The 24064-nt window shown below is 38.1% G+C and overlaps 1 long non-coding RNA gene across 2 annotated transcripts; it reads left to right on the plus strand.

Annotated features, from left to right (window-relative positions):
• Positions 1–4962: 4962 nt before the first annotated feature.
• On the plus strand, positions 4963–22602 carry LOC110193496 (uncharacterized). Of its 2 annotated transcripts, XR_013485664.1 has the most exons (4): positions 4963–5035; positions 6593–6690; positions 18566–18621; positions 20306–22602. It is a non-coding gene; the product is annotated as an uncharacterized LOC110193496 (long non-coding RNA). The 2 variants fall into 2 exon arrangements; XR_013485665.1 differs by lacking the exon at positions 18566–18621.
• The last annotated feature ends 1462 nt before the right edge of the window (positions 22603–24064 follow it).

Here is a 24064-nt window from a genome sequence, read left to right on the forward strand (position 1 = left end):
TGGTGAGCCTTTTCTCATCTTCTTCTAAGGATAAAATTGAAGGGAGAAAGCATTTGTGAACAACTTAACTTGGCTTTAAATTCCGATAGAAATGTTTGGAAGTAGGGCGAAGAAGTAAAGGGAGGAATGGGATAAGGAGCCATTGTATTGTGCTACGGTTGGAGCTGGCAAGTGCTTAACCTAGGGCAGGTAGGTACTCAGTTATTCAATAAATCTGTGCCAGGATCTGTTTTAAGCGATGGGGCTAAAAAAAAAGGACCTCAAAATCTACTGGGGCAGACAAATACGTACAAACAAGCTATATGTATGATAAATAGGAAATAAGGAAGGGAAGACACTAGAATTAAGAGGGATTGGCAAAGGCTTCTGGTAAAAGATGAAATATTAATTGGGGTAAAGGAAGTCATGGAAGTCAGTAGGCAGCAATAAGGAAAAAGAGCTTTCCAGACATAGACAACCAGAGGAAATGCCTAGAATTGGGAGATTGTTAGGGGAACAGCAAGGAGGCCAGTGGTACTAGATTGAAGAGTAACTGAGTAGCAAGGTGTAAAAAGACTGGAAAATAGGAGGGGGCTAGGTTCTAAAGGGACTTTGAACGCTAGAGGATTTTGGCTAGAGGCCAGAGGGAAGTACTCCTCTTCCTTTATCCCCTTCCCAATTAACAAAAGAAACAAAACTCTGCTACTGGATGGTTCTTTAAATAAAAATAGAACATTTAAAAGGAAGACAAAGAATGGTAGGAGCTCTTTTTTGGAGAGATTTCTTCCTAAAAAATTTCTGAATGTGGCAGGTATTGAAATTACATCTAGTATGTACAGTTCACTAGGGAAAGACACACAATGAAATCTCTGTTATTTGTTATGTTGAGGTCAGAATGTAAGAGGTGTCGGACACTGGACTTAGAACAGAAACACAGATTGGACTCTTACATAGGAAGGACTCTGTTATCAGGTTTTGGAAGCTGTAAAATGAATGGAGCCTGGAGATGGAAAGGTGTACTTAGCACCTAGAAACAGCACTTAGTCTGTTAAGCAAAACTCATTACATCTTAAGGGAAAGGTGGATTTAAGCTGTTGAAGCTGCTTTTCCCCTCTTCACCTGATCTATAGTATTAAAAAACTCTGGTTATAAATATATTCTATAGAATATAGTGGTTTATACGTACTATATACATAGCAAGAAAAGCCATAGAGAGGATTGGTCTTGGAATCAGGAAGACTGGGTTCTAGTCATGCCTCTAACACAAACTAGTTCTGTGTACCATTGACAAATCATATACCTTTCATTTCCCTAGGCAGCTTTCTAGGACCACAAAGTACAAATTTTCACATCTCTGCTGGTTCATTATCTTTTCTCTGCACCTGTGAAATCACAAGTCCATCCATTGATAGATACAGGGTATCTCAAAAGTCTTAGCCTTGGTTCAGTTATTAGTCTAATAGTCTCTCACTATTTTTTAAAAATCATCTATACATATACAAACATCCTATAGCATAATACCATGTAACAAATGAAAGATTTTAATTAGTATATCTCTTTAGTTAACATCTTAGTTGCACTTGCAATATGTGAGTTATGAGTTTATAATTATTACCAGAATTACAACTAATGATAATAAAAAATGACATTCACTATACATACATATATAGCTCTCTCGCTCTCTCTCCCTCTTTCTTTCTTCTTTCTCTCTCTCACCTTTCATATTGTGACATCCTACAACGCCTTCTAATGAATAGGAATCATTTCATGCACCACTGAAACTCAGCTGAGTGGTGGAATAAGTATTAGGAATTTAACCTTTAACAATTCACAGTACAGCAATATTATTTAAATCCAGAAATGATAAAGAATAACATACCCCAATAAAAAACTAAAGTGAACTTCTTAGATGGTCGCTGTAATTACCCTTTTGATTATAGGGTAAGGTTAACAAAATAACTTTGTACAGATTCTCTTTTAATAGCATTTGTCACTGTAAACCAGAAAGAGTTTTTATATTTAATTATGAATATTGTTCTGGGAATTCATAGTACTTATAACAAAATCACACTGTCAAGTACTAACTTAGGAGAAACTACAGAATTGTCAGTTCTCCTTTGTTCAACATCCCTAGTTCAGACTCTTCCCACCTTTTACCTGGACAATCTCAGTATCCTTCTCATTGGTCTTATTGTATACAGTTCCCACCCCTACTTCAATCTAGCCTTCAACAAAGTTGGAATTGATATTGCTGAAGCTAAGATGTAACCAGAACACTCTTCCGCTCAGGAAGCTTCTGTGATTCTCGATTGCTGTTACAACAAAATACAAACTTATCTACTTGGCATTTAAAGCCCTTCAAAATCTGGCTCCAAACAATCTTTCCAGGTTTGATTATAGATTATTGCCCCTAACTCAGTTTGCTGTAGCCAAAAGGGCCTAATTGCTGTTTTTCCATAAAGCAAATTCTATCTCCTGGCTTTTAAGTCTTTGCCCAGGCCATAACTCACGCCTGACAGGCCTGCTTCTATCTCTTAGAACAAACAGGTAGCTCTCTTGAAGGCTCAAGTGCTAACTTCTTCTAGAGCTCTTTCCTTATTCATGGTCTCCCCACACAGGAGCTCATTCCTCTTCCTACCCTCCCCCTTCTCCATCACCTTATATCAGTTTTATATATATCTGTAAATGAATGTTGTATCTCCTTGATAAAATTTAAACTCCTTGAGGGCAAAGACTATTTCCATTTTTTTCTTTGTGATCCCAAAGTCTATCAGAGTACTTTGCACACAGTAGTTGTTTAATATGTGTTGTTTAATAATTTATTTATTGATTAATTTTGTATATATCCACAGCATTCACTTATCTATTTACATGTTCTCTTTCCTGGTATAATGAAACCAGGGATTGCTTAATTTTTTTTTTTACGTCACCAGTTCTTAGCACATTGTGAAACATATAGTAGACACTTCATATACATACTTAGTGAATGACTAATTCCCTTTACCTTTCCCTCTATGCTGAGAATGGGCTGTGTCACCTCTCAGATGTAAAAATAAGTCTAAAATGAAAGAAATCTGGCTTCTTTTCTGCAATTTACCTAGGACAAGCTGGAAAGTTTCAGTTTTTGAGTCACGTTCACTTTTTGTGACCCCATTTTCTATTTTCTTGGCAAAGATACTGGAGGGGTTTGCCATTTCCTTGTCCAGCTCATTTTACAGATGTAGAAACTGAGGAAAACGGAGTTAAGTGAACTGCCTAGCGTCATACAGCTAGTAGGTGTCTGAGGTCAGATTTGGATTCAGGAAGATCAGTCTCCCTGACTTCACGCCCCTTGCTCTACCACTTAGCTGCCTGGAGTCAGTAAGCCATGAGTTCAAATGCAGCTTTTCAAGACATTTTACTAGATGCGTGACCCTGGGCAAGTAACTTAACCCTGTTTACTTCAGTTTCCTCGTCTTTAAAATGGGAATACCAATAGTACCTTCCTCCCAGGGTTGTTACGAAGATCAAGTTAGATAATATTTGTAAAGCATTTGGCACATGGTAGTTTCTTAACAAATACTTGTTTCTTTACCTTCCTTTAGGCTTCTTAAGCACATGAACTTTATATTATGACAAATAGTCTCCATTTTCTCTGCTCTCATTCATTCATAAGAAAAATAGAAATCTTTGACATCCCTTCCCCTCCCATTAGACATTTACTAGCTATATGATCCCGGGTAAATCATTTCTCTTCTTCATGCCTCAGATTCTTGATCCTTTCTAGCTCTAAATCTGGGATCCTATGATCCTATGAAATGTTATTCAATCAATCAAGCATTTGTTAATAGCCTACTATGTTTCAGTCAGGATCTTTGCTAGGTGCTGGGGAAATGACAAAAATGAGACAGTTTCTGCCCTCGAGAAGCTTATCTTCTATCAGGGGATAAATATGTACACATACAAGGAAGGATATGGTGGTAAGTGTTTAACAACCTCCCCTCTTCTCCACAAATGTTTACATGACATGCTTTCAAGTTCATTCTGTATTAACTTTTTCTCCACTATTTTCCTAAGTGTAGACAATCAACAAAACAGTAAATCAAGCCAAGGTGTAAATACTCACATTGAAAAATGAGTGATCAACTCTGGCAGCCAGTTAGAACTGGCTCCAGCACACTCCTTACTCTGTACATAAAATATATGCAAAATAAATGCAAGGAAACTTTTTGGGGGTGGCACTAGCAGCTGGAGAGATTGCTTTACTCTTATACTGCAACTTTTTTCTAAAATAAAAGTTTTAATTTGTGTTCATATAGACACTAGAGTTTGTTCTGAGAATATAACCAAAGATGATGAAAGAATGTTGCTATTTTGAGGTAGCTAGGTATGGTGGACTTGGAATCAGGAAGTGAACGAATTCTGCCCCAGATACTTATTTGTGTGACCTAGGGCAAAGCAATTCTGTGGACCTCAGTTTCTTCACCTGTAAAGAGAAGAGATTGGACTCAATGACTGTAAAGTTCCCTTTCAGCTCTCAATGAAAGGGAGACTACCGTGGTATTAATTCACTGGATGTTATTATATCTCAGTTTCCTAATCTTTAAAACAGAGTTGAATTAGTTGATCTCTAATCCTTCTAGGTACCTTCTAATTCTTTTTTCAAAGTTAAGATTGTTTCAACTTCGCAACAACTGATTTTCAAGCTTTCCTTCACCTTGGTTTCTTGTAACTACAGCACTGGCCTGAGGGCTCTTTACCAATGGCTCCAATGAGGACAGATAGGAGGAATTTCTAGGTGAAGAAGCTCCTTCTACCTAGGCAAGTTGTCACCTTCCTTCCAAGGTTGACTAATTGACTTGTTCAGGGTCATAAAGCCAGTATGTGTCCCTTTTTCCCTTAAATAATTTTTCTTCTCTTTCCAAATAACCAAACTATTATCATGTCTGCAAAGTTTTTCTCTCATCAAGGCCTTATTCTTGAGACCCAATACTTTCCTTTTTCAGGTGGTTAGTCAAGATGGGAAAAAAAATTTGTCTTTGGTATTGGTCTGGAACTGAAAGAACTGGGAGGAGAGGTATGTATTCCTTTCGCGTTTGTTCTGAACTTACTTTGTAGAGATGCATTGTGTTTGCTGACCACATCTTAAATTCTTTCTCCTAGCTGATTATATTGTTGTCACTGAACTGAAAACATGAGAACTCTCTGGATTTCTAACCCTTTTCCCACAGTGAACCATATGGGAAGTTGGTCAAGTAGAATGTAGCAAGGGATTCCTTGGCACTAGGAAGACTCACATCTCAACACTTTAGTTCTTTTTCAATGTGACCTCTTCCTACCTTTTCAGTTTTCTAATACCTTCCTCCCCTCTAAGTATATTTCTAGTACTAGGGTTAGCATATAATATGTGCTTAATAAATACTTAACTAAGACTCAAGATCATAACTCTGATTAACCCTTTTGCCCTTCAGCTATTACATATACTCCAGCTCTTGATGTTAAGTCACTGTACTAGTCCCTTTAATATTCTTTGCTGGTATTTTTTTTTAAGTGAATGTCATGGTCTCATTTGTTTCTAATACAGATATAGGTTAGACATATGAGGATATTCCCATCACTACTCATCACTGTTCTCCAGTTCTCATTTTTAATTTTCATGGATTTATGAGTGTAATGAATTATCAGAGAATGTAATTGTTTTAGTAGAAGGGGAAGTATTAGTCCCATGGATTTAAAAAAATCAGCATAAAAGGAAAATTTCCATTAAGGAAATGCATAAAATTATAAATAGTTGATCAATAACTTCTGTTTATCAATAGTAATTTATGTATTTCTTTGAAAATGTCCCCAACATATTGACTTTGACCAATAAGCAGAGATCTGCTTAAGAATCAATGGGAGCTTTGCTGAGTCAGGAAGTCTGACTTTGTCTATTAAGCTTGTTGCAATGTCACATTACTTTCCGATCACTATAAAACTTTTAGCATGTGTTTTTACCCAGCCAAATTGTCCTGTTGGCAATTTAAGTTGCTCTTAAGCAGTGATAAATTCACCATAGAGCTTGCCTTGCTATTTAAAGTGCATTTATCAATTAAAAATGTGTATTCTATGCATTATTTGACATAACTATTCAGGGATATTCGAAGTCTGTGTTTACTCTAGCACAGCTTTCTTAGATCTGGCAGTACAACCAAATAGGATATTGGTAAGGAAGTCAGGAGGGTATGAGCTTTATTACCATCTTGCTGTATGACCTTGGACAACTAACATTTCAGTACTCAGTTTCCTCATGTGTAAAATGAGGCAACTGTACTAAATGATCCCTTCCAAATCTAGGATTCTTTGACTCCATAACGGGATTAAAATGTTGGACAAAGTGATGTTGAGTTCTTAAATCAACATGTGTAAATAAGAAAAAAAAATACTGGGGTGGGGGAGATGCATCCTTTGACAATTTTATTCCTATATTGTTATTGAATTATATTATTAATGTGCCCATATCTTTCTGCCACTTTCAAATTAAATTACATGTCAAAATTCCAACTTTGACTATAAAACATAATAATATAGTCACTCATGTTGGGGTAGGGGGGGCCTTTGGCCAGCTCTCAGTCCTGTTTTGATTTACTGCTAGGCCGCTTCGTTCCAGAGGGACCAGAGATCAGACGCCTTAGTGGACTTAACCCTTTCATTGCTGGAACTCCCACCCTGGGGCCCCAATATCTCAGACTGGTGAGTCTCCCATGGCCCATTTTATCTAAACTGGCCCTAGCCATGTTTCATTTTACCCTCCAGCTATCTTCTTGCCATCTGCCCTGAAACAGCTTGAGTGTGTTCCATACCTCTCTCTTCCCTATTGCTTTCTAGTTCTGTAACCACGTGATCAAACTGCCATTTCTACTAGAAAGGATGTATCAACCTGCTCTCCCATAGCTTTACTCATCATCCCTGTAACTTTCCAACCAAAATATCCCTCCTAGGACACCATTCCCTTGTATGTGCTGTCTCTCCCTATTAGAATAGAAGTTCCTTGAAGGTTATACTGCATCAGATTTTGTATTTATATCTCCAGGGCTTGGCAGAATACTTGCCACACAGTAGGCACTTAAAAATACTTTTTTTTTTCACAGTTATTTCCAAGAAATAACTGTTTCTGAATAATTTTTCAGAGTTGGAAAATAAGTGGTTTAAATAATTCACAAAGCCTTTAAACCATTAATAATTATTTATACAACACAATGGGCACAAAAATGAGACCAACAAAAAATATCCTTTGACTAGAATGAGCCCTTAAAGGAAAAAGCAGAATATAAGTTACACATTTAAAAAATGCTTAATAATTCTATACACTTGAAAACATAAATTCTTGGTAGAGTTCTGCAGAGGAGTAGATTTTTCTATAATGTAGAAGAATATTTTGCCATAATTCACAAAAATTAGTTAATTATCCTGATGTTTAGAAATTTGGATATTTGACATAAATGCAAACAAAATAGCTGTATGAATGTGGATTTTTTTTCACCTTTTTTTTCTGGCAATTCCAGGGTCACACAGCTAGTAAGTGTCAAGTGTTTGGTCTGAGGCCTGATTTGAACTCAGGTCCTCCTGGCTCCAGGGCTGGTGCTCTATCCACTGCCACACCTAGCTGCCCCCTTTTTTCACTTTTAACTAAGTATTTTAGCATTTTATGGAGTTTTGACTCAATAGATTTTCCTTCCATCTTGGTATACAGTCCAATTCTTATTGTCTTTAAATATTTCCAGGATGAGGTAAATTTGTAGTTATATTCTATACAGTGAATCCCCTTATCTGAAATAAATTTTACAAATATATAAGTATAAAGAGCATAAAAAATGTTTTACACAAGTATAAAGACTATAAATGAGCTATAATTTTCTCCTGGTTCTAGGGCAACATTTAAAAAAATAAATTTTTATTTTTTGTTGTTTGCTGTTTTTTTAAATAATTATAATTTCTTCCATTATCTTTTCCCCTCCCCTTCCAGAAAGCCATCCCATTTAACATTTGTTATTTTTAAAGACAAAAAATTGGGGCAGCTATAGAGCACCAGTCCTAGGGTCAGGAGGACCTGAGTTCAAATCCGGCCTCAGACCAAACACTTGACATTTACTAGCTGTGTGACCCTAGGCAAGTCACTCAACCCCAATTGCCTAAAAAAAAAAAAGGCAAAAATTTAAAAAGAAGAGGAAAAGATCAACTGATCAACACATCAAAAAAACCTGAAAATTTGTCCAATATATAATCCTTGTGGACCTCCTGCTTCTGCAATGGGGTGAGGTGAGGGTCTCTTCTCGCAGCTTTTCTTTTGAATCAGGATTATTCTTTCTAATTTTCCAGTGAGAGATTATTGCTCCTCAGGAGATTCATTCATTCATTCACTCATAAGCACTGATTAAGGACATATTATATATAAGACAAAGTGCTACATACCCGAGATACAAAAGTAGATCAAAAGCTGGCCCCCTCCCTCAGGGAGTTCACATTCTACTTATAAGGGTTACACAATATTTATTCAGAGAACTAACTGCAAGATATTTGAGGAGGGAGAAAGCATAATAACTCTGGCCTCATGTAGGCGTTGCAGGAACCCAGGAATTCTAAGAGGCAAAGGAGGGGAGGAAGTGCTTTCCAGGAATAGGGTGCAAAGGTAATAAAGGCAGGATGTGGGATGCTGAATTTGGGAAATAACAAATAGGCCGGTTTGTCTAGATCCAAGAATATGTGAAGGTGAGTGGTGTGAAAAAAGCATGGAAAGGTAAGTGGGAACCAGTTTGTAAAGGGCTTTAAATGCCAAGCTGAGGAGTTTGTGATTTACCCTATGAAAGATTCTTAGTCAGACCTGAGCTTTTTGGGGCAATTATATGTATCATGAATTGCAGAAGGAATACAGTAGAAGCAAGAAGACCTAATAATTATAATGCTAAAAGTAATAATAGCTAGCATTTGTATGGCACTTTAAGGTTTGCAAAGTGACTTACAAAAATGATCTCATTTTAACTTTATAGCAACCCTGGGAATTTGTTACTATTTTCATCTCTTTTATAGATTAGGAGATTGAAGCAGACAGAGGTTTTTGCAATAGTTCAGATATTTATCTCTTTAATCTCTAAGCTACTGCTCTAGTTCAGTGTGCCCTGCTAGAATTTTATTGAGGGACGTATTAAAACATATGCAATAGTCAGACTGAGTGTCTCCTTACAATATAGCAATTTTCTCAACTCCAAATCCTCAGTCCCGCATGGAGCTATGCTTCTGGGTAATGAGGAAGCATTGAGGTGGTTAAAGTTTCCTTTTTTCCTGTGTTTGCCTAATATTCTTTTTAACCTTTTTTTTGCATTTGCATAAAAATATTGAAGTGAGGAAGACTCAAAGGTGAATGGAGAGTATAATTTGCCATGGTTTGCATCTCCCTAGGCATTTTGGGTTAAAAACTCAGCATATATTTACAAATAATTTGTATAAACATGTATATTGAACACATAGTATACACTTAATAAATGCTTTTCACTCATTCAGTCGTTTGTTTATTCATCCATCATAGACTATGTAGTCAATTTTCAGGGAAACACAAGGTATAGTGTTAATTTGATTTAAGGCATAATTTTTGGACTTTTCTCCCCTTTATTTTATTTCTTAAATATTATATTGGTTCAAATCTTCTAGATTAGAGGTAATGGCAGGGAAGGATCAGATGGTCTCTGAAGACTCTTAGAAATCTTTTAGTCAATACATTTTTACCTTAGCATAGAATTTGGTATAAAAAGGGCTTTTTTTTTTTTAATGAGGCAATTGGGGTTAAGTGACTTGCCCAGAGTCACACAGCTAGGAAGTATTATGTGTCTGAGGCCAGATTTGAACTCAGGTCCTCCTGACTCCAGGGCCAGTGCTCTATCCACTGCACCATCTAGCTGCCCCCTTAAATGGGCCTTGTTTAAGGCCCAGAAGGACTTTAGTTAATAGAAAGACTTCATTTCATAATATGGCATCACCTATATTGTAGACTAAAGATGTTGCCTATACCATATAGCACTTACCTATAGTAAGCACTTAATAATTGCTGTTGACTGATTGTTGACTGTTTGCTTGCCAAATAAATATACTGTCTTGTCAAACAAGATAGGTTTAAGAATATCTGTGTAATGATGTGTGCTGCAGTGAATAGAGGACCGGAGCTGGAGTCAGAAAGACCTAAGTTCAAATCTGGCCTCAGATACTTAATACCTGTTGACCCTAGGCAACTCACTTAACCCTGTTTGCCTCAGTTTCCTCATCCGTAAAATGAACTGGAGAAGGAAATGGCAAACCGCTCTAGGATCTCTGCCAATAAAACCCCAAATGGGGTCATGAAGAGTCTGATGAGACTGAAATGACTGAACAACAAGGATCTCTGAAATGAGTTGGAGGTTGTAGTGAATAATCAATAGTACTGACATCTGTATGGCCAAATGTGGTACAAAAAGCAATACCAATTGGTAGAATCTGATGAAGTACTAATGGCTATATGGACCCAGAAGCCCTTGCTTCTTGACCTTTGAGGCACAGTGCTGGGGAGAAAAGTTCTTATCTGGATTATTCAACCCCTTTTAGTAGAATAGTTGTAAGATTTTGTTCTTCAGAGTTGCCATTTCAGCTTTTTTCCCCCTCTTTCTTTCTTTCTTTCTTTCTTTCTTTCTTTCTTTCTTTCTTTCTTTCTTCTTTCTTCTTTTTTCTTTCTTTCTTCTTTTTTCTTTCTTCTCTCCTCTCTCCTTCTTCTTCTCCTTCTTCTTTTCTTCTTCCTTCTTCTTCTTCTTCTTCTTCTTCTTCTCTTCTTCTTCTCCTTCTCCTTCTTCTCCTTCTTCTTCTCCTTCTTCTCCTTCTTCTTCTTCTTCTTCTTCTCCTTGTCTTCTTCTTCTTCTTCTTCTTCTTCTTCTTCTTCTTCTTCTTCTTCTTCTTCTTCTTCTTCTTCTCCTCTTCTCCTCTCCTCTCTCTTCCCTCTCCTCCTCCTCCTCCTCCTCCTCCTCCTCCTCCTCCTCCAAAGGACTACGTCCTTTCTCTTCTGCCATTTGCTGTATTTTCTTTTGTGTTACTGGATCATTATAGTGACTGAGTCTAAGATTCATCATGATCAACCACTTGTGCCTTACCTTCAGTTAGAATGGGAAGTTGAATATAATAATTCCTGACATTTATATGGCAGTTTAAGGTTTGCAAAGCACTTTATTTTTGGCCACAGTGACTCATAAGACCATTTATATATATTTGAGCCTTATGACAATCATGTGGGGGTAGGTGCTATTCTTTTTTCCATTTTACATAAGGAAGGGGAAAGAGCATTGACACTGAAGTCAGAGAACCTGAGTTCAAATCTCACCTCTAATGCTTACTACTTGTGTGACCATAGGTAAATACTTTCATCTCCCTGCACCTTAAGGTTCTTTGAGGCCATGTGTGGCTCTCTAGGGTCCTCAAGTGCAGCCCTTGGACAGATTCCAACAAATGAATCCAATGAAACAAGTCAAAGGGCCGCACTTGAGAACCTAGAGGGCCACATGAGGCCTCAAGGCCACAGGTTCCCCAACCCTGAGCTAGATGATATTACAAGTCCCTTCCAGCTCTGGTTTATGATCCTGAGGCTTGTGACTTGCTTGTGGTCTCACAGCTAGAAAATGTTGGAAGCAGGATTCAAATTCAGGTCTCTCTTGACTCCAAGTCCACTGTTCTTTTCACTCTCTCAGAATACTGCCCCTACCATCAACAAATGCAAAAAATAAGAAGTATTTAAGTAATAAATACTTAAATACCTATGTTCACTTTAAAAGGCAAAGCTTCTTTATTGTAATTGAGTACTATTAGTGTATAAAGTGGGAGTGTGAAATTCATCATCAAACCTAGGGAGGTTATTGCTATATCTTGATATTTATTTAGGTACAGTGTGGTTTAGTGGGGAAAATGCTGTATCTGGAGTCAGGGAGATGGGTTCAAATTCTGCTTCTGATACTGGCTCTGTGGCTTAGGGTAAGTTGATTAACCTCTTAGAGCTTTAGTTTCCTCCTCTTTTTCCATATGAAGAAAATACTATTTGTAGTAACTACCACAGGATCAAATGAGTTAACATATATAAAATGCTTTGCAAACCTTAAAGTGCTATACAGGGCATCCCAAAAGTCTTAGTGCAGCGCAGAGTTCCAGTAGCTTTAAACTGCACTGATCTGGGGGTACTCTGTATATATTCTTGTTATCATTACTTCACAAGGCTTTTGTGAATCTCAAATGAAATGTATTTAAAGTGTATTGTGAGCCTTAAAGTTCTGTATAAATTTCTCCTCCTAAGAGCTAAAACTTATCAAACCTTATCAAGAGCAAAGAAGGTAGGAGGCAGCTAGGTAGCGCAGTGGATAGAGCACTGGCTCTGGAGTCAGGAAGATGTGAGTTCAAATCCAGCTTCAGACACTTGACACTTACTAGCTGTGTGACCCTGGGCAAGTCACTTAACCCCATTGCCTAGCAAAAACCAAAAAAAAAAAGAGTGAAGAAGATGTTCTACTTGATCTGAAACAAGATGCAAAATGAATGTTTCCCTCTGAAAAGAACAGCACATCATAATTTATTCAGTTGTGAAGTGACTTGCTCAGGATCACACAGATAGTAAGTGTCTGAGGCCAGATTTGAACTTAGGTCTTCCTTACTCCAAGCCCTGTACTCTATCCACTGTACCACCTAGCTGCCCAGAATATTATAATAAAGGATAGCTTACTGGCTTACTACTCTGAGACAATACTGATGTTTCCCCAAACAATTGGTTATAGACTTCAATAGGTGATCTAATTATTTAAAAACAAACAAACAAACAAAACCCCCTGAATAACAGCATCAACAACAAATAATAATAATGATAGTAACTAATGAGCTTTTATATAGCATCCAGTGTGTACCAGGCACTGTGCTAAGCACTTTACAAAGATTATTTCATTTGTTCCTCACGATACCCCTAGGAGGAGGGGCTATTATTGCCTCCATTTTACAGTTGAGGAAATTGGGGCAAACCTATGTTAAAGGACTTGCAGCTTGCTTGTATCCAATAGGTAGGTATCTCTCCATTATTATCTGGGATATTCATAACTTTGAATCCTTGGAGACTGTGGTGGACCTGAATTCATAAACATATATGATTTGGAACATTTAATTGGAAAAGCTGGTCATATGGGGAGAGCAGAATAACAGGTGAATGGACAGTCTATGCACCCACAAGATCAATCAACCGAAAAAGCATTTATTAGAGGAAAGCAGGGATGTGGAACAAGTTTGAACTAGCTTGCTGTAGTTTATTAAATTTTTAGTGTGAACACTTACACCTTGGAAATCAGCAAATGCTACAAATCAGGGCTTGACTTATTGTTTTGATCGTCTGGACTTAAGAAAGTGTTAGAGAAATGTTAATAATAGTGCAGATTAAACTTAAAGTATGTCTTTATTGCAGAGAGTTGATTGTTAAAAAATTACCAGCATAACACTTGGAGGGTCTGTAATGTGTTGTTGAGTAGATCCTTTGAGGAAGATTGATGTAGAGAATGACGCAGGATGGGTTGGGTTCTGCACGGCTAAAAGGAAGATATACATTGATAAGATCATAGTTCCACTGATGTAACAAAATACCTGTGATCCTGAGTGTTTTCTAGTTTAATTTTAAATTTTTGTTAGTAGATAAAGGAGTAAAACTACTCAGGAGAAATAGGACTGGTATGAAATAATACTGTAGTGATTACCCCGTCAACAAGGTAAATATGAAATGAAGGGCTTGACTAGGAAGCCACACTTTAAATGTTCCTTTCCCTTCCTTAGCTTCCCTGAACTTCAAATGGCCTCCATAAAGCAGTGGTTTCTGAACTTTATGTATTTATTTATAGGATTACAAAGTATATAATTGATATTGAAATATAGTCATCTTTCTCTCTCTCAGACTTGCTTGGAATCCATTACTCATTATTTATTTCAGTCACATAAACTTTTAGAATGGATAATGAAATTACACATGTAAAATGCTTTGAGGTCTTTGGAATAAAAGTACCAGAGAAGTATAAAATATCATCCCAATAAAGTTTTGAAAGGGTCATTTTGCCTGTTTTGTCCACTAGATGGCAAGCATGTTATATAGAATTGGACCCAGTAGGATCAATTTCATTTATTTATAAATTTTTATTTAGAAAAGAAATAGTTCCTTAATACAGCGGGTAGTCCTCTGTGGGTTACTAACTTGTAGATGAGGCCTTTGGTGTGTTAGTAGTTGTGTGATATGTGTGACGTTTTACAGTGTGAGATTATGTTGGTCAGGACCATACTGGAGTCCGGTGTGATGCAATAGACCTAGATCCACCTGGACCTAGAGTCAGAAGATCTCAGTTTAAGCTTTTGTTCTACCACGTCTAGTTGAGTAATCTTGGATATGTTATTTAATCTTACTGGGCCTTAATTTCCTCATCTGTAAAATGAGGAAGTTAGGCTAAAATGACCTCTGGGTCCCATCAAGCTCTAAATCGATAATTCTATGATTCTGTGATCTAGCTATTTGAACTTAGGCAAGTCATTTTATCTCTCTGACTCAGTTTTCCCATATGCAAAATGAGGCTATTAATACTTGTATTTTCTACCTTACAGAGGATCCAATAAAATAATGCATAGCTAATGCTTTATGACTGGAAAGTGCCATGTACATATAAGTGCCTTGTACATATTATCATGATGTGAAATCTGTCTGATGCCTTATGATAATGTGGAGGTCATCTTGGCCAGTAGATCAGAAATTGTAGCAGGAGGTAACTTGAGAGTAGAAGGTGATCTGTGGGGTAATGAGGGTTTTTGTCCATAGTGACTAACAAAACTATCTATTAAGGAATGGGGAATCTATGATCTTTGTCAGCATAGGTATTACTCACATGGATGAAATGATAATTATTTTTATTATTATTAATGACATTTCTTAGTGCTTACCTTTCTGGATATTCTGTTTAAATGGACAAAACTTACCTAGGTCATACAGTTATAGAAACCTTGTGTCAGGGCACACTAGTGATATGAAGGGCCCAAGATTATTTTGGAGATGTCTAAATTTCTCTGGATACCTGATTTCTAAATAGGAGAATCTGGTACTGTTATGATTTGACACTCCTAAATGGTAGCATGGGCTCCCCTTATAAGCATTCACACTTACAAGGCTTTAAGCCTTGTTTATACAGTAAAGGACACAAAAAAATTAACACTTGAGTCTGTAAGGAATTGGCGGAGCCCTTAAGCTGCTATCCAGAAACTTGTGGAGTCCCTGTAAATTACAGTATTGCTATGAGTGCACTTCCATTAAGGAGGAGTTTAGTGGCTTCCTTCATCACTTATCATGGTTGCAGCAGCTCTGCTTCTGGCAGGTATCCATTGCTTCTTTATTCACTGTTCTCCTCTTCTGGCCAGTGTTATGTTCCTTCTCACTGTTCCATTGTGAAGCATTATTCTTCAAGCTTCACTGTTCTGCTGTTACAGTCCTATGAAGGCTGACATTATGGATTCTTTTCCCCACTTGATGGTACTCCTTCCATAGATGTTTTCTAGCGGATGTTCCCCTTTCTAGGAGCTAATGCTAGCCCTTGAATAGTTGGACCATGGCGGGCTTAGCTGGAATCCTTTTGGATAACATTATAACATCTGGATTTGTCCTTATAGGAAGATAAGGATTATGGGAGATGGTGATAAGGAAGGAGTAGATTCTGGGCATGTGGAATGTCTCTGGGCAAAAGGACAGAGGGGGGAGATAGAATGCTGAGTTTGGGAATAGCATATATGTTCATTTGGCTGGAATATTTAGTATGTATTCAGGGCCAGTATTATACAATAAGGTAGGAATGATAGATTTGAACTAGATTATGGAGGGCTTTAAATGCCAGGATAGGGAGTTTGTATGTTACCCTAGAAGCAATGGGGAAATACTGAAGGTGTTTGAGCAGGGTTGTTAAATGGTCAGGTCATTGCTTTAGGAAGACTATTTCGGCACTTGTGTACTACTATAGACTGTGGATTAGAAGGGGAGAGGCTGGAGACAGGGAACTCATTTAGGAGGCTGTTAACAAATGTCTGGATGAGAAATGATAAGAGATTGAATCTTTTTGAGATGGGTCTTTTTGAGTAGAGAGAAGGGAAAATGAGAGAGCTTGGGGAGGTAGAATTGACAGGACTTAATAAATTATTGAATTTGGTTGATAGGGGAAAGGGAAGAAACAAGGATGACTCAACTTTAGAACCTATATTACTGAGTGAATGGTAGTTCCCTTAACAGAAGCAGGGAAAAGTAGAACCCTGACAAGTTTTGGAGGAAGGATCAAGTTCTGTTTGTAATGCCAAGTTTGGCATCCAGGTGACTATACTGTTGGTCACGTGGAACTAGAGTTCAGAAGAGAAATTAAGGCTAGATATCTAGATTTGGGAGTAATCTGCAAAGAGATGAACCCATTGGAAGGCATGAGCTAACCAAAGAGGAAAGTATAAAGAAAGAAGAGAAGAGAGCCAAGACCTAGAGGACATCTATATTCAAGGGGTGGGGGAAAGATGATAATCCATTAAAGGAGACTGAGAAGGAATGGCCACACAGTAGAAGGAATATATGAGAAAGCTTGAGTGTCCAAAGTTGCTGAGAAGTCAAGAAAGGATGACTCTAAAGAAAGGCCCATCAGATTTGGTACTTAAGAGATCACTGGTAACCCTCAAAAAAGAAGTCTCATTTGAGTGATGAGAAGCCAGGATGTAAGGGGCTGGTAGGCAGCTAGGTGGAGCAGTAGACAGAGTGCTCAGCCTGGAGTCAGGAAGACTCTTTCCTGAGTTAAAATCTGGCCTTAGACACTTACTAGCTGTGTGACCCTGAGCAAGTCTCTTATCCCTGCTTGCCTCAGTCTCCTCATCTGTACAATGGGCTGGTGAAGGAAATGGCAAACCACTCCAGTATCTTTGCCAAGAGAACTTCAAAAAGGATGATCACAAAGAGTGAGTCATGATTGAAAATGACTGAATAACTGAAACCTCTCTTCTGACCTCCATTCTCTCATTCCCAACTTGCTATTGGACACATCGAATTAGATATCCTGTAGATATCTTAAACTCAACATGTCTAAAACTGAACTCATTAACTATCCCCCCCAAGCCTTCCTCTCTTCCTAATTTTCCTATTTCTGTGGAGGATACCACCATTTTCCTAGTCACCCAGGCTCACATCCTAGAAGTAATCTTTCACTCCTCACTCTCCCTCAATTCCCCAAATTCAATTGTTGCCAAGTCCTATCGATTTTACATTTGTAACATCCCTCATTTATGTCCCCTTCTCTCCTCTGACAGTACCACCATCTTGCAGCAGGCCCTCATCACTTCCCACCTGAACTATTGTGATAGCCTGCTGGTTGGTCTCCCTGCTTCAAGTCTGTCTTCCACTCAGCTGTCAAATTATTCTTCCTTAATGCAAGTCTGACCATGTCAACTCTTCTATTCAATAAGATCAAATATAAAACTTGCTGGTGTTCAAAACCCTTCATAACCTGGTCCCCTCTTACCTTTTCACTCCCTTTATTCTTGAATCTTTCTCCCCTACCCCCATACTCTTTGATCCAATGACGCTGGCTTCCTTGCTGTTCTTCACACAAGTCACTCCATGTCCTGATTCCACTCATTTTCTTTATGCATGTCATCCAAGCCTAGAGTTCTTTCCCTCACCCTCTCTACCTCCTAGGTTTCCTGTCTTCCTTTTAGTCCCAACTAAAATGTCACTTTCTACAAGAAGCCTTTCCTGCTCCCCCTTAAAGCTAATGCCTTCTCTCTGATTCTCTCCAATTTGTGCTATATTTATTGTTTGTCCATTGTTACTTCCATATAGTCTCTCTCCCCTAATAGTCTGTGAGCTTTTTAAAAAAAATTTTTTTTTAGCTTTTTTAGTGAGGCAGTCAGGGTTAAGTGACTTGTCCAGGGTCACATAGCTAGTAAGTGTCATATATCTGAGGCCAGATTTGAACTCAGGTCCTCCTGACTCTGAGTCCAGAGCTCTATCTACTGCACCGCCTAGCTGCCCCTCCTCTGTGAGCTTCTTAAGAGCAGGGATTGTCTTTTGACTTTCTTTGTATCCATAGCACTTAGCATAGTGTCTGGCACATAGTAGCCACTTAATAAATGCTTGTTGACTGACTGACAGCAGTGAGGGCCCAGTTCAGATTAACATATATTTGTAGTAGATCCATTTGGCATGGTTTGCGAGTTCCTCCAGAAGTTCAGCAGCACAGAAGTAGGACCAGAGGGAGATTGTGGAGGGTGATCCAAGGTTGATAACCAGCAGGGCATGAACTACTGTAGTAGGACAAGGGAGCTAGGGATTCAAAGGTGAAGGACAGGAAGAAATAGACTAGGAGTTATCGATAACATATCTTTGTTATGGGGTCCAATTCTCATGATTTTCTAATTCAGCTGTGTATCTCTAACAATGCTTAATAACATAGATCTTAGAGTTGTTGTTGTTCATTCTTTTCAGTCATGTCCGACTCTTACTGGGAGTTTGGGTTTGGGTTTACCATTTCCTCTCCATTTTGTTTTACAGATGAAGAAACTGAGGCAAACAGGATTAAAGGACTTGCCAAGAGTCATATATAGCTTGTAAGTGTCTAAGGCTGGATTTGAACTCAGGAAGACAAGTCTTCCAGACTGTAGGCTCAGCACTCTGTGCACTAGGATGCCACGTAACTGCTCCAGGTCTTAAAGTAGGAGTTCTTAATCTTTTTGGTGTCACGGACCCCTTTGGAAGTCTGGTTAAGCCTATTGTTCCCTACTCAGAATAATATTTTTAAATGCATAAAGCAAGATACAGAAATTGACAAAAGAAATCAGTTTTTAGAATACTGTTACCAAAATATTAAAAACATTCATGGATACCTTGTAATCTATCCATGGATCCTCAGTAGATGGCAGGTTAAGTGCTCTTAATCTTAAAAGGTTATACTATTGTTATTAAAGGTAACATATTAGATTGGATTAGATTAGATATATTTTAGATGAGTATTTTATAGACACATGTCTTTGCTTTGTTTAATTTCAGATTACTAATGTGTTGCAATACAAGCATACTTCCCTTTTTGGAAGAGGTACATTCTTGAAATATAGTCTGAAGTGAATCTTTGTTGAGTACCAAATTCCAATTTATTATGTCTTAAATTCCAATTAACTCATTATAAAATTGGAAATGCTTTTCTTAGGAAAAACTCAAGTCTAAACTCAAGATGTAGTAAAATTGAAATTTAAAATGCAGCAAACCTTGCAAAATCACATTAAATGAAAGCTATAACTGACACAAGATATTGAGATATTCAAAATGAGTAAAAAACCATAAATGCAAAATAACCAGAAGATCAATCAGTCAATGAATCAGAAGGCAAAGTGGTCTGAAAAACATCTCTCCAATTTTCCAGGTTATCAGGAAAAATTAGTGTGGTCCTTAAAAAAATGGAAGAAAGCCTTCAATTAAAGAACAAAGTCATTCAGTCAACAAACATTTATTAAGTGCTTACAAGGTGCCAGGCATTGTACTAAGCACTGGCTATACAAAGATAAAAACAGTCCCTGCCTTCAAGGAGCTCCCAGTCTAGTGGGAGAAACGATGTGCAGATAAGTGTCCATATAAGATACATGCAGTGTCCATGGAAGGTAATCTCAGAGGGAACGCATTGGGGGAAAAGCCTTTTACAGAAGATTGGACTTGTGTTGAGGGAGATCAGGGAAGCCAGGAGGCAGAGATGAGGAGGAAGAGCATTCCAGGAGTGGGGGACAGCCAATGAAAGTCAAAGAGTTGGGATATGGAATGTCCTGTTCAAGGAGCAGCCAGGAGACCAATACAACTGGATCATGGAGTATATGGAGGGGAGAAAAGTGTAAGAAGACTGGAAAGGTACAAAGGGGCCAGGTTGTAAAAGGCTTTAAATGACAAGCAAACCATTTTATATTGGATGCCTGAGGTAACAGGAGCTACTAGAGTTTATTAGAGTTTATTCAAATTTAGAAAAGTGGGTGATATTGTGCTGGTCTTAGAGTCAGGAAGACCTGAATTCATATCCTCTCTCTTATAGCTGAGTGACCCTGGGCAAGTCAGTTAACCTCTTTCAGCCTCAGTTTCTCTATCTGTAAAATGAGGACAATAACAGCATTTAGGTCACAGAGTTGTTGAGAAGATCAAATGATACACACACACACACACACACACATATTGCTTTGAAAATCTTCAAATGCTATATAAATACTAGTTATTATCTAGTAAGGTGATGACATGGTCCGACCTTATTTATTTCAGACAAAGAAGAAAAAGGCTATAAAGAAGAAAATCATGGCCTGCTACGGGAGATTAGAGGGTGGAAGAATGTGTCAGAAAGAAGAAAAGAGAATAAATACCACTGAACATTCAAGACTAAGCAACAGATATAAGACTTCCTGAAGAGGAGGAAGACTCCCTTTGAGGAGGAAGGAGCTGCTTGTCCTCCAAGAAAAGATCATGTGTATCCACAGGTGCTGCCACATGAGAGACCATCTCATAAAGGTCGTAAGATTAAGAAGTGTGTAATGGTGATGGTCAACTCCCTGCTGAGGGATATGGAGGCTTTTCTCTGTTGATCATATTACAATAGAGAGGTGTACCATCTGTTTCTTCCCAAAGCATAGCAGCTTAAAATGGCTTGTCTCGCCTTAACAGTAATTTTGTCCTTCAAAATATGGAAGAAATGAACTACTGTTCTAGATCTGACTCTAAGCAAAAAGAAGAAACTGATTTCTGGGGAGTAGAAGTAAGGGGACTCTTGGGGAGAAGGGATCACCACCAATTAGGGTGTATAGATGATGATGATAAGGAGTGATGTAGAGAAAGTGCAAATGCCAGACTTTTATTTTCCTTCTGCTTTTTTCTTCATAGAGAATGATCTTTGGACTGGAAAGAACAAAGTGAAAGTGGTTAATGGGGAGGTAATACCCAAAATATGAAAGAAAGCACCTGGAAGTTAGAGTGCACCTAACTGCCCTCAGTCCACCAGACTCAAAATGAATTGTATCCTGCATGCTGAAAGAACTGTCAGATGTGATGGCTCAATTGCTTCAGTGATCTTTGAAAGATCGTGGAGATAATTTTTCACCAGGCTGCAATCCATACTCCTCCATCTTGCCCTAGGAAATTGTTCATCTGGAAGATAACCTCAGCCCTGTAATTTACAGGTTGGAAGTACTGGTGGCCCCTGCCGCTCCTTCTTCTGATTGGATGGCTTCTCCAAGAATTTTCCTTTGAAGAGGGCTTCCCATCTAGCCATCTCTTCCTTTCTCACTCACTCGGGTTGCACTCTAGATTCCTCCATCATGCCCACTACCTTACTCTTTCCCCCAGTCCTTTTCATCTTCCTTTTATGTGTTGTTTTCCCCATTAAAACATACCCTCCACTCCCGCCCCCACAGAGACTATCTTTCTTTCTGCTTGTATTTGAATTCCCACTGCTTAGCATAATGCCAGCATGTTGTAAACATTTAATAAATGGCTTATTGACTGACTGCCTGGATGGGAGAAGTACCACAACACTCCAGAGAAGCAAATGTTCCAGTTTTCAAAAGAGGGCGGAGAACAGAGTCTAGAACATATAGGCCAAAGAACTTAACTTTGATTCCTAGAAAAATTATAAATATTCACTATCCTTTCAAAAATACCATCCTTTCAATAACATGTTCTAGAAGTTTTTGAAATGTGAGATGTGCAAATTTAGAGACATCTGAACTCTGATTTTCAGATGGTCTATTTGTGGTGGAGCCTTCTCAGCCTGTATTGGTCTGATCCACCAGAGTTGACACATTGTACTTTGACCCCAACGTAGTGATGTCATTTTGGTTCTCTTTGAGCATGAAGAATAACAACCAATCCAGAATTTTACTACTCCAGGAAAAGGAATCTCTTTCTTCTTGACCTTTTGGGCCCACCACTTCATTCACCTTTTACTTAGTTTTTAATTTTTTAAGAGTTTTTTTTCAATTAGTAAGTATTCATGGTCTATCCTTCCTATGTGACCATACTCCAATCAAAAGGAAAACAGGAGCAGGCAGCTTGGTGGCATAGTGGGTAGAGCACTGGCCCTGGAGTTAGTAGGCCCTGAGTTCAAATTGAACCTCAGACACTTGCTAGGTATGTGACTCTGGGCAAGTCACTTAACTCCAATTGCCTCATACAAAAAAAGGGAAACAAAACCCTTAAAACAAATACATCAAGCAAAACACATTCCCTTATTGTTCACTTTTAAAAATATGTCATTTTGCATTCTCCTATTTTGTTCATCAGCCTTTCCCCCAGGAGGAGGGTAGCCTGCTTCATTGTTGGTCCCCTGCAGTTGTGATTGATCATTTGGTTAATTAGAGTTCTTAAGTTTTTCCAAGTTTGTTTTTGCAATGCTGTTGTTTTAGTCTAAAATATTCTCCTTGTCCTGCTCACTTCTCCCCAAATCAGTTCCTCTCAATCTTCCTAGTTTCTCTGAAAGTGTATTCTTCATCATTTCTTTTGGCACAGTAGTATTTCATTACCTTCTTATACCATAATTTATTCAGTCACTCCCCAGTTGATAAACATGTTTTCGTTTCTAGCTCTTTGCCACTACAAAAGAGTCTGCTATAAATTTTTTTGTACATATAGAAACTTTTCATAACTTTTGGGACATAGTACAAAATTGTTTTCGAGAATGGTTGAACCAGTTCACAGCTCCACCATCAGTGCATTACTGTGCCTGTTTCTTGTAGCCAGTCCAACATTTGTCATTTTCCCTTTTCGTCAGCTTTGCTGATGTGATGAGTGAGGCAGAACCTCAGTTGCTTTAATGACCATTTCTCTAATTATTAGTGATTTCTATCTTTTCCTTCTTAATACTTACCTTGGCTTCTGGGAATAATTCTCACTACTCTGCTTTTATACCTCTAAGCCAAGGTATGGTAAACTTATTTGTAAAGGGCCATTTTTGATTATATTCCTAGACCATAATTTTTGCAGGATTGCATTATATACATGCATTTATCTTATGTGTGAATGATGTGCATTTATGTTTTCAATTAATGTTACACCAATTTATGCCTTTTAATCATTTTATTTAATAGATACAAACTAATGCAATATAGTTGAAACATAAAAATAATATTTATATTAGCTCCTTTTATGCTGCACATGTATGACTTAAGAATTAAATTGTGTGCTCTAGGAACTCCTATGTTCTTGTAACACTGGCTCTGCACTGCTCCCATTATCTATGTGAGGAGCCAAGTGTAGCTATGTTAATAAATCCATTCAGTTAGTCAACAAATATTTATTAATTGCTTACTATGTGACAGGCTTTGTGCTAATTCAGCCAAATATGTTTAAATTAACTCAGAGTGCAATATCTGAGGTAGTCACCAGCTGGCGCTCAAAACCCATAAACACCTGAGCTTCTGGATCTGTGCGTCCGTGCCCTGGCTAGTCACTTTCTAGCAGGGGTGGCAGCCTCAGCCAACTGGAGGCCACCCCATCCTCAACCCTGAAGCATCCCTTGGCTCAGAAAGAGCTTTGATTTTGAGCCCTAGTGGGTTGTTTCAGTCTAGTCTAGAAGGTGAAATGAGATGTTGTTCATGTACACATTAAAATACAAAATCTACTGTTTATTACTTAGATGAGAGCCCCCATCCCTTAGGACTTTTCAATTTTCTCAGGTCACTTCCTCTGAAATTCACATATTCCAACAGTGTTATGTTCACATAGTTTTTAATAATGTGGAATAGATTACAAAATCATGTACATAAACCATTTCCATTGTGCCTCCCAGAACCTACCATACATTCAGTGTAGACGAGAAAGCTCAGGATACCTGTACTTCTGGCTCATGGAAAAGGAATGGGGAGGCAGGGTGGGCAAGAGGGAAAATAATCCTGGGGAGTGAGTAGAAGATGGGGAAACAGAAGGTATGTGATCAATACTGGTATTCCATATCAGAGTGGTCTGTTTTCACTCTATTGCCCCTCCTCTCCTCACTTTGCCCAGATCTGGGTCACTGGTTCTTACATTTCTTCC

The sequence above is a fragment of the Phascolarctos cinereus genome, unplaced genomic scaffold (assembly GCF_003287225.1).
Source record: "Phascolarctos cinereus isolate Bilbo 61053 unplaced genomic scaffold, phaCin_HiC Scaffold_4;HRSCAF=312, whole genome shotgun sequence".
Taxonomy (NCBI): domain Eukaryota; kingdom Metazoa; phylum Chordata; class Mammalia; order Diprotodontia; family Phascolarctidae; genus Phascolarctos; species Phascolarctos cinereus.